Here is an 11422-nt window from a genome sequence, read left to right as displayed (position 1 = left end):
TGATAATTACTTTTTTATTTTTAATTTTTTTCACTTTAGAGAATCATATGTCCTTGACAACAAGGATTTTTTTTCCCCACTAATCAACTCTTTATTTAGACAAAACAAATCTTAAGTTAATTTTCATAAATTTTTTATTGGTGAATAAATTTTCCCACTAATCAACTCTTTATTTAGACAAAACAAATCAACTCTTTATAAATGCAAATTAAAATCTTAAGTTAATATTCATAAATTTTTATTGGTGAATAATTTACAAATATTTTAAAGTTTATAAACATAGTTGATAAGATAAGCTTAGAGATATGGCCTATACAATGGGGGCTGGGGCTATCATTTTCTTAAACATAAGACTTTGGTGAATTAAAAAATATATATTTTAGATAAAGAATTGTGCTTATGTCACAAAAGCATTTAGGCAAATAATCTATTAATCATGTTAGTTACGTGTATAAAAAAACTCAATTATTAAAAGAGACAAGAAAGCCCCAAAAATTGAAAAGCTGATAACAAAAGTTGCTGGTAAGAGGGGGCTGAACTTCTACTCCTACTTCTAGTCCTATTCAATGATTCTACAGAATCACTGGTGCTTCAGTCTCGGTTTTGGTCTTTTGGAAACCCTACAAATAATCATGAGCAAATTTTTTATTTTTTATTTTTTCTTTTGGAAGCCCTACTTGGTGGAATCTTAGAACACCTTTCACTATAGTCGTCTACCTGATCTCTTTTTAAGAATACTCACCCCATTTTTATCCCTTGTTGTCGTTCTTTGCACAGGTTTTTTTTTCCCAGTAATTTTTGAAAAATTTACATTTTTATATGTAGTATCATACCTTGTTTTTACTTTGTTCGAGGGACAGAAATAGGTCAGGTTTTATCGTTAAAATACTATGATGTATTATAGTTGTTCAATCCGAATCTAGTTTTTGATCTGTTTAAAACTTGTTTAAATATCTAAGTCTGACAATCTAACCTAGCATGAAGTCTATTGACGAGCTTGTTAACAAAAAATAAATAAATAAATAAATTTGGTTAAAATTTTAAATGAGTTTAAGATTTAATGAAAGGTATTCATGGATCGGATTTAATCTACATATCTGCAGTATTTATCCGAATTCGATCCGAAAATTACGAATATGGATCCGATCCACAATAATCACAAGATTATTGGATCGGATTACAAATTTTGTGTAGGTATCCGCATATCCGCGTATACGCAAAAATAAAGAAATAAATAAGTAAATGTTTTTTTATTTTATTTCAACTAATAATTATCATATATGTTATATTATTTTAATTTATTATTTAAGAAAAATATATTTAATATTATTTTAAGATTAGGCATATTAAAATTGATATTTAAAAAAATAAGTTTCTAAAAATATTTTTGTATTTTGCGGATATATCCAATATCCGATCTGCAAATGTGCATATCAGATTGGATCGGATTCAAACTTAAAAGCTGCGGATATTAGATCCGATCTGATCCGATGATTTTAGTGCGGATTGGATCAAAATTTCGGCCATATCCGATCCGATTCGATCCGCGTTCACCTCTATATCTAACAAGATACAAACAAATTTTTTTATATGTTTATTTAAAAGATTGGATAGATAATGATAAATAATAAAATTTTTAAATTTAAAGTTTAGAGCTCAAACTTCACTTACAACATTTTAGAAAATAATATATGTATGGTATGTTAGAAATTTTTAGAATTTTTTAACCCCAAGATCATTCATGTTAAATCATTAAGAATGAAATACTTGAATGCGGAAGCGTACCTTAATTCGTGAGCATGATTGAAAGAGTTTGATTTTTTTGATCTTCTTCAACCAAAGTCTTCTATATCCCTAATAGGGCTGAATCACAATTCTTCTGATGGAAAAAGAGCTGCGGAGGCGGCTTTAGTATGTATTTCGGACCGAAACTCTGAAGACACTATTTATGTTTGAGCATGACACCCATTAAACCCTAAAGTCCAAATAAAAATAAAACTCATTAACTCTTTTTCCCTCCCAAATGAAAGCAACATTCTCTCAATGTAGAAAAATATCTTTATTATAATTATATTACAATTAGCATTTAATAAATAATACATGATTATACTAATTTAGAAAAATATCTTTATTATAATTACATAAAATAAATATTTAATGCATTATCAACTAATGAAAGTGAAGTGTTAATTCTTCGTGAATTTATTTTCCCTCCAAAATGAAAAGCACCATTATCTTTTCTAAATTTATTTTAGAAAAATATATTTATTATAATTATATTACAATATTACAATTATATTAAAATTAGTATTTAATGAATAATGCATGATTATACTAATTTAAAAAAATATCTTTATTTTAATTATATAAAATCAATATTTAATATATTATTAAACTAATTATCAATCAAGAATATTTTTAATCATTTTAATTATATTGATACAATTCTAATTCTCATTTATTATGCAATAATTTTATTAGTGGCAAATTATTACGTTAATGGTGACCCATTTATATTGATAATAATAATAATAATAATAATAATAGATATCAATAATTAAATGCTAAAATAATTATCAAACATTGTCTACCTAGCTTCAATTAGTTAACAAATTAAATTTTAGTTGTTAATTTGTTAATTAATTGAAATTAAATAGACAATATTTGATAATAATTTTAGCATTGAGGTAAATACTAAATCGGTATCCGAAAAATTCTGACGCTGACAAAATGGTACCTAACTTTTGTTATTGACAAAATGGTCTCTAACAAATTTTAAAATTTGACAAAATGGAACGTAACTTTTGCGATTGATGTTGAGGTTGTTGTTGCTGCGAGTGATGGTGTTGAGGGAGGAAGAGAGAATATGCATTAGAGAGGGAGCTGTGATGAGGAGGGAGAAGGAAGGAGGGAGTGTGCGTTGGGATTAGGGGGCTACGAAGGAGGGATTAGGGTTTGGGGGTGGTTTGCCAGGTCACCAAAATACGGTGGCCATATCAGCATTATACTTGCCGGAGATTTGCTCCGGCGAGCTCGGAGATACGCTTGTCAAATTTTAAAATCTTTTAGAAACTATTTTGTTAATTAATAACAAAAATCAGATATCATTTTGTCAGCGCCAAAATCTTTCAGATACCGATTTGGTATTTATCTCTTTTAGCATTTAATTATTGATATCTATTATTATTTAATTGTAATATAATTATAATAAAGATATTTTTCTAAAAATAAAGTTAGAAGAGAGAATAGTACTTTTATTTGGGAGGAAAAAAGAGTTCATGAAAAATTAACACCACTTTTATTAGTTGGAGAAAAACACAGTTTTAGTATATTAAGTAGATAGATGTCACAATTTAAATCAATAACCGGGAGTTTAATCTCGGGTCATTCTCCTTTAGAATCACAATTGAGTGCATTATCATTGGCTATGGGAAAATTGAGGATTTTGATCGCAATTAACGGATTAAATAGCAAAAAGTTAAAGAGTAAGCAATATCTAAATGGTAAGAGAAATTTAAACTAAGAATAATTAGGATAACTAACTAATAGAAGAAAGTAAATTCAAATATGAAAAAGATCTTGGCAAGGGTTGAGAATTAAGAATCACTATCCTTGGCACTAACCATAACATAATAATTACAAAGAACAAAACTAATTTGTTAATCTCTACAAATTGAAAAAAATCGTTAGTCTTAATTAATCCTAATCCACAAGTCCTAACCAACTTACTAATTGAATTAGTAAAATATTAGCGTTTGCACAAACAAGATTAATTAACATCTCTAAATTATCAATCAACTTGGACATTAGTAACTCAAGTTCACCCAAGTTCCCAACCCAAGTCAAGAATACAAAATCTACTCTGATCTATAATTAAGTAAGACATTTTATCAATCCCTTTGCAAGAATAATAAAAATTTATTACTCCCTAATGTAAGAAATTGACAATAACAACTCAAGCAAGTAAGAATAAAGCATAAAATATTAAATTCATTAAAAAAAGTTGAGAATTCAACTAGGGTCCATAAACTAAAATAGCAAACTAGAGGAAGTAACAAGAAATTCTAAAAAATTAGAATAGCGAAACTAGAAATTATAAACTAAGAATTACAATTAAACAAATTAAAACCTAAAAACAAGAGAAAAATTCATAAGAAACCCTTACATTCTAGAAATAAGTTGGAACTTCTCTCTCTAGAATTCAAACTCCCAAACTCTAGAAAAAGAAAAATAAGTGTGTATGTTATAACGTAGCCTTTTCTCCTTCATCTTAGCTTCCAAATACCATCTCACACAACTGCCGGGGCCCTTGGAAAGCATGTGAATACACGTGCTTCATTAATCAAGGCACATGATCCGATCTCGTGCACGCGAGAAAATCTCGTGCGTGCGAGATTCTCATTTAGGTAAGAAAGTATTGTTTAAGCGAGAAAATCTCGTTTAAGCGAGTTGCTAGACAGCTTTTCTTGCGAATTACTTTCCAAATTTGCTTCTTGGTTCCATTATGTACCATCCTTTGGCCGTTGATGCACCTTAATCCTGAAACACTTAAAGAAATTTTATCACAACATCAAATGGCACAAAAAGAGATTAAGAAATTAACAATTAAAAGAAGAAAAATAATATTTTTCACACATAATTTCATTAGAAGCAAAATTTAAAAAACTCAGTTAATTAAGCCAAAATTGTTTAAGTTAGTTGATAAACTCCATATTTTTTAACACAATTTAGAATAATAAAATAGAGTTTATCACCTCCTAAGAGGACTCAATTCCTGTCCTCCATACGATTGAATTTGACAAGAAAATACCCATATTTAACGTCTAAGACTTCATACCTCCTTTTGTTCTTCATACACTCTTGAGCTTGTGAATGATGTTAGTATAACTGAAGTTTTTTTCCGAGAATCTTAATGATATTGTTGTAAGGTTTCGCTAGGGCCTTTCTAGCTTCTGGGGTGAAGTGAATATAGGAAATATCATTATCACCTTATTTCTCCACAAATATAGCTTATGCATGAGCATCTTATACCATTTTTTCGTTGTTTTTATATTATTTTTAGTTAGATTTTATTAAGTTTTAGTATATTTTAGTGCAAAATTCACCTTTGAATGCTACTTTGAGTTTTTTTTTTTGTGTTTTTATGGTTTTAGGTGAAATTCAAAGCAGTTTGGAGAAACTTGGAGCAAGAAACAAAAATGCTGTCAGCTCCCCCATGGACGCTGAACGCCCAAACTGGCGTTCAACGCCAGCAAGGGGGTAAGAAGTTAGAAGCGCAACTCCTCTCTTAGCGTTGAACGCTAGCTTGCTGTCCGTTTCACATGCTATTGGACCTCCATGTGGATTTTAGCACTTCTTAGGCTTATCTTATTTTATCTTTGTAATTTTTAATTTAAAATAATATCTTTTAGGTTTAGCATTTAGTATTTAAGGAAGAGATCAATGAGGTCTAAATAGAGGAGATCACATCAGATCTTCTTCTTCACTTTTCAGAAACCTATTTTCTTTATAAAGTTATGAGCAACTAAACCTCCTGGTTAAGGTTAGAAGCTCTATTTATTTCTATGAATTAAGGTTATTATTCTTCTATTTTAGTTAATGTATGATTCAATTCTAAGGTGTTGTTTTCGTTCTTAATCTTATGAATCTGGGGTGGAACGAGAGTATGACCATTTTTTCTACATGAGCTCTTGTGATTCTCGAGAGAGCTATCTCGCTTGAGCTACAGCTTGAAAACACTCCTCCTAAACTGTAATTTACCTGGGCTAATTAGATATGTGACATAAAATCCGGTTAGCTTTGGGTAATTGAGGTTTTTGTGGTGCTAAACTAGTTTTCTGAACTTCACCCTCTGATCTGAATTAACTAACCTTGTCTGTGGCGTTTTAGTAAGATCAGAGGAGATTAAATCGCTAAGATATTAGGTTTTAATCACTTATGGTTTGTCATAAAACGAATCACTCATTGTTAAAATAGTTGGTAAGACATTATAATCCGGAAAAGTAAACATCTCTAAGACCTTAACTGTTTTCTCATCATTATTTTACTCCAATCTGTTTATTTTCTTTCTTTATTTACTATTTTACTGTTTATGCATTTTACATTCTCTCTCTTATACCTTTTTCCGGCGTTGTTGGAAACCTCACTGTGTGTCTCTCTTTTAAAAAATCCTCTACTTCCACCGTCTCTACTCTATTTTCTTTTGCTACTCATATTTTTCAATAATTTTAATTTTTATGTTTTAACAAGGTTCTGAGAACCGGACTGGTCATCAAACCACTATAGTCACTGGTTCACTGGTTTATTGGTCTAACCGGTCCAACGGTGGTTCAACCGAAAAACCTTTTTAGAATAGAATAATAAACAAATTATAAATAAACATCGTAAAATATAATTATAGTCTAATATAAATCTTAAAATATCTTCCAAATTTAAAACACTACATAAACTATCATCAACCAAATCCATATGATCTTATCAAAATACAAACTCAAAAGTTAAATAGTAAATCCCAACATCATAATTTATCAATAATATATCTAAATACTATTATCCATAACTGAAATTAATAAAACAGATACGAAATTAAAGACCAGCCACAGCGCAATAAAAACTCAAAAAATCACAAACAAGACCATATCTGAAATCTGCCTAAAGCATTCAGCAACAAACAAACCAAAACATTAACCAATAATCACAAAACACTAGTAAACAAATCAAAGCCAGCAACTAGTAAACCAGCAATTACAAACAAATCAAAGCCAGCAATTACAACTCCACCAACAAATAGATTCAGAACCTGGGCAATTACAAATCCATCAACAAATACATTCAAAACCTGGGTAATTAAAAACAAATCAAAGCCAACAATTACAACTCCATCAACAAATAGATTCAGAACCTGGGCAATTACAGATCCATCAACAAATACATTCAGAACCTGGGTAATTATAAACAAATCAAAGCCAGCAATTACAGGAACATAAATTTGAAAATAGATAAAACACTAAAACACTAACATGGGTAATTACTAATTACAGATCCATCAACAAATACATTTAGAACCAAACTTCAAACCAAGATCGAAGAAGAAGAATTGAAGAAAAATGAAACAAAATCAATAATCAGTAAATTAAAATCACAAGTTCAAACTTTGCAATGTGAAATTAACAACATTCAAACTTTGCACACAATTACTTTCAAGTTGACATAATAGTGATTAATCAAATAATAGCTTAAGTGGATCTATACCTTATTTTTCTGATATAGCTACAATCACTAAAATTTTTATAAGTTAATCCTCTATTTAGATGATAAGTACAGTTTATTTGGTTATAAAAGAGAAAATGGTGTCATAGCAATTTCTATTTTCGCAGAAACTTGGAGAATAATAACTTCACTGGTTTAGTTCCCAATAAACTCCTTAATAGATCAAAGACATTAAAGGTTCACTATTATTGAGGCATGCATGCTTAGTTAATAGCAAATAGTAAAAAATCCAAAGTCTAAAGTTTCTAATGACTAGTAATCAAAGATATTCTTAATTCTTGATCTAATTTTAATCATTTTATTTTAATCTGAAAATGCTATTGTGGGGCAAAATCCATACCTATGTAGTTCTGCATCATCATGCAACCAACACATCGAAACAGTTGAGAAGAAGAAAAATAATGTACCTATTCCTGTAGTAGTAATGTAGCATTAGTTGTTGGGATTTTGGTGCTTCTAATAGTTTCTGCAGTAGCTATGATCTTCTTAGTTACCACAGTCCACGGAGCCACCACGGGAAGCCATATGAAGTGGGGCTGAGTAGAAGAAGACAACGTCGGACACCGAACTCGAAGAAGAAGCTGCGATTGGTGAGACCGTGAGAGTGAACAGGGGAGACTTGGAGCACGACCACAACGCAGTGAACGATGGCAGTTTCTCACTTCCTGCGGTGCTGGCCCCTGAGCACAATGGACAGCGGCGGCGCTGAGTCTCTCCTTACGGCGGTGGCGGAGGCTATAACCTAGGGTTGAGAGTTGAGAGAGGAGAAAGTCTGAGGAATTGGGGAAATAAAAAATGGCTTGAGGAGGAGGAGGAGGTTTTTTTATCCCTAGGCACAGAACCTTAAACTCATTAGAACCGGCCAAATCGCAGTTCGGTCTGACTGGCTAATTCTCGACCGGTTCAACGGTTTAAAAACGATTTTGAAGAGAGTGATTTTTAACAGTAGATCGAACCATATTAAAATCTTATTCACGGTTGGATCGGTTCAACCGACCGATCCGATCAGGTTCTCAGAATAATGATTGTTAACGAGATAAATAACAATTTTTTGTTATTTATTTAACGTGTAAATTAGACCTGATCTTTTTAGAAATTGATCTACTCTTATTTTATTTTTAAATAAAATAAGTGAGAAATTTGTATTATTTATCTCATTGTAAATGAGATAAATTTATGCTTTTGGGTGTGTGTAAGTATAGTATTTGTTCAAAAAAATTCAATAGGTTAAATTTATCATATATTAAAGTGTTTGATATATGCGCTGACCAAAAAATTCCAAAAAAAAATTAGGGGTGGCAACACTATCCGAACCCGCGGGTACCCACCCCGTCCCTACCCGCTCGGGGCGATGAAATACAAAGATGTCCAAAAGCAGGACAGTATAATAAAAGGTGGGGATTTCCCAAAACAATATACTAAAGGTATTCATCCAACGATGCATGGTTGAAAAATGAAGAAAAATCTTAAAGAAGAAAGAATGATAAATCAAATTGAATGAAACTAAGAGTTTGCCTCATGGAGATGACGATCTAAACTAGGAGTTCTTTGGATTTCACGGAACAACTTGACCGAGCTTGCTAGAATGCCAGACGGCATTGAAGTAGAACCTTAAAAAATTAGCTGGTTGCGAGCTTTCCAGTAGTTCCAGCAAATGATGGCAAGCAATTGAGGATTACGGTCAGCATTCTTCAACGGGTTAAGCATCTCTGTTGATGCAGTCCACCATGTCCAAAAGTCGTTAGGACTCTGAGGGGGAAGACAGTCATGGAAATAACTCTGAGACCATACTTCTTTGATTCTAGAGCAATCGATCAAACAATGAGTGACTATTTCTGTTGCTTCATGACAGCAGGGGCATATTGACGATATAGATGGGATGCGGTGATGAATTTGAGCAAGCACCGGAAGCCGGCCATGGAGAGCTTTTCAGATAAATAGCTTAATTTTGTGAGGCAAGTTCAACTTCCATAGATCAATCCACGACTTTTTCTGCTGCATATAATTAGGGCAAAGCTCCAGAGGCGGATGGTAAAATAAATAGCCAATTCTGTAACTTGAAACTATATCATATTGCTTGGATTTGTTTAAATCCCATTGCAATTTGTCTCTACTATGCTGAATTTTAACTGACAAAATCCTGTCTGCAATGTCTTGGGGAAATCATTCTTGAATGAGATTCTGATTCCAATTCCTATCTTCGGTAATTAGATCTTTAACTCTTAGAACCAACTCAGAAATGCATGTATATTTGGCATGTCAGAAATCATTAAAGGATACGGGAGAGGCAGCCAAGAATCTTCAAAGGTTCGAATATTCTCTCTAGTACCCACAGCCCAGTTAAGACATTTTTCAATAATCTTCTGGCCTTCCAGTATGCTCCTCCATCCCCAAAGAGATTTAACACCCCCACCTGATTTCTCTAATTGATTAGAAATGACATTAAAATCACCCATTAACACAACTTTACCATCGAACTATTGAGTGACTGAAGTTAATTCAGCAAACTGAGTCATTTTATGTTGATCATTTGATTTGAGATAAACACCTAGAACACCATATAAATCATTAGAACCAGCTGTAAGAACTGATGCCGCAATAAAAAATTTACCTAAACGCAACCATCCCTCCATACTATTGCCAAACTCCCAGATAATCTATCCAGATCCACAATAAATCATTCCTTTTAAAGATTTTTATTATTTCAATCTTTTAAAATTATTTTTAATTGGTTTTAAAATAATTTAGTTATTTAATTTTATCTTATAAGACTTGGAAACTATATCAAGCATTACGTAAACAGTACTGAAGGTGAGACAAATCTTCAAATATCTATCTACTTTATTTCTGTGGGTTACATTCTTTTCTTTGATACGCCCGTAGGCCTTCGAATCATGCGTTACATTCTTTTCCAGTTTTCCTTGTTCTTATACTTTGTTCCCTTGGCTTAAAATAAAGGCATGATATCATGATATGCTCAACCACAAAAGAAAAGATTGGCGTGCTTTAATTTGTAATTGTTTCTTTTTTTAGGGTTGCATTTGGCATGCCTTTATTCTTTAAATCGGAAAGGAGCAATATGGTATATTTTGTAGGTGAGAAATGGGAAAAGCTAACCATTTGCTATCTTTATTGTCCACGACCTTTCAAGGTTTTGACTTGGTAATAATTATCTATTGTCTAATATCTAATTCTAATTGTAATTGTAATTTCCGTCCTACTAGAATAGTAATAATTAATAAAAATCATCCTTATTTTAAAAATAATAAACTACTAAAATAGTATCAAAAAATTATAATGCCTTTACATAACCTTCTTTATTCTTTTTAATTTTTTTTGCTCGGAATATATGTGCACTGACTTTGTATGCCATTATTATTTTAAGTCTCTATATTCATTCATTCAGTTCATTATTATACTTGAATAATAAAAATGCTAAATCTCTTTGTTCATCAACATGATCAGTTGTTAGAAATAAAGATTATGCCATTAAATAGAGAATTCATTTGCTTAATTTGGGAATTTTGATTTTTCATCTTGTAAATTTTTTTTTTTTTTATCTTGTGTGATTTTCTATTATCTTAGAGGAAGGGAATTGAATCCGGAGAAATCAAAGATAGCGAGGAAATAGATTTGGAACTAAAGACTAAAGAGAGATATAAAACTAGGAAAGGAGGGAGGACACTGGGGAATTGATTTGGAAAATTAGGGTTTATTTAGTTTTAAAATAATTAACAATGCCATAAACCTTAGTTTGTTCTCAAGGACGGATTTATGTATATTATTGTGGGGTAAGTGTTTTACTACTATTTAAAATTTTTTTGAGTGATATATGATAATAATTTTTATTAGTCTCTATAAATTATTAAATTTGATCTCATAATAATTTTTTATTTAACTTTTAGTACTTAATAATCAATTTTACAATTTATATTAGATGTCTACTAAAATGATTAATTCTCAATTTAAATGAGATTGGTGTAATTAAATTGGGTTAGTTTAGTGGTTAGCTCATCACTAGTTCGCTTAAATAAGTGTCGGATATTTGAATCCCGCCTTATGCATGCAACAATTATTGGCCAGCGACAAATTCTTAAAATAGAACTCAATACCGCAGTGGATTAGTCCTTGGCCGGTCAGGTTGGGGGATCGG

General features: G+C 31.2%; 1 long non-coding RNA gene across 1 annotated transcript; it reads right to left on the bottom strand.

Moving 5' to 3' along the window:
- On the bottom strand, nucleotides 3971-8101 carry LOC107625646. Its single transcript, XR_001617336.2, has 2 exons — nucleotides 7677-8101; nucleotides 3971-4539 (listed from the first exon to the last, which is right to left on the bottom strand). It is a non-coding gene; the product is annotated as an uncharacterized LOC107625646 (long non-coding RNA).

Source organism: Arachis ipaensis, chromosome B02, assembly GCF_000816755.2.
Source record: "Arachis ipaensis cultivar K30076 chromosome B02, Araip1.1, whole genome shotgun sequence".
In the NCBI taxonomy this organism is placed as follows: domain Eukaryota; kingdom Viridiplantae; phylum Streptophyta; class Magnoliopsida; order Fabales; family Fabaceae; genus Arachis; species Arachis ipaensis.
This window is presented reverse-complemented; position numbering and strand designations above follow the sequence as displayed.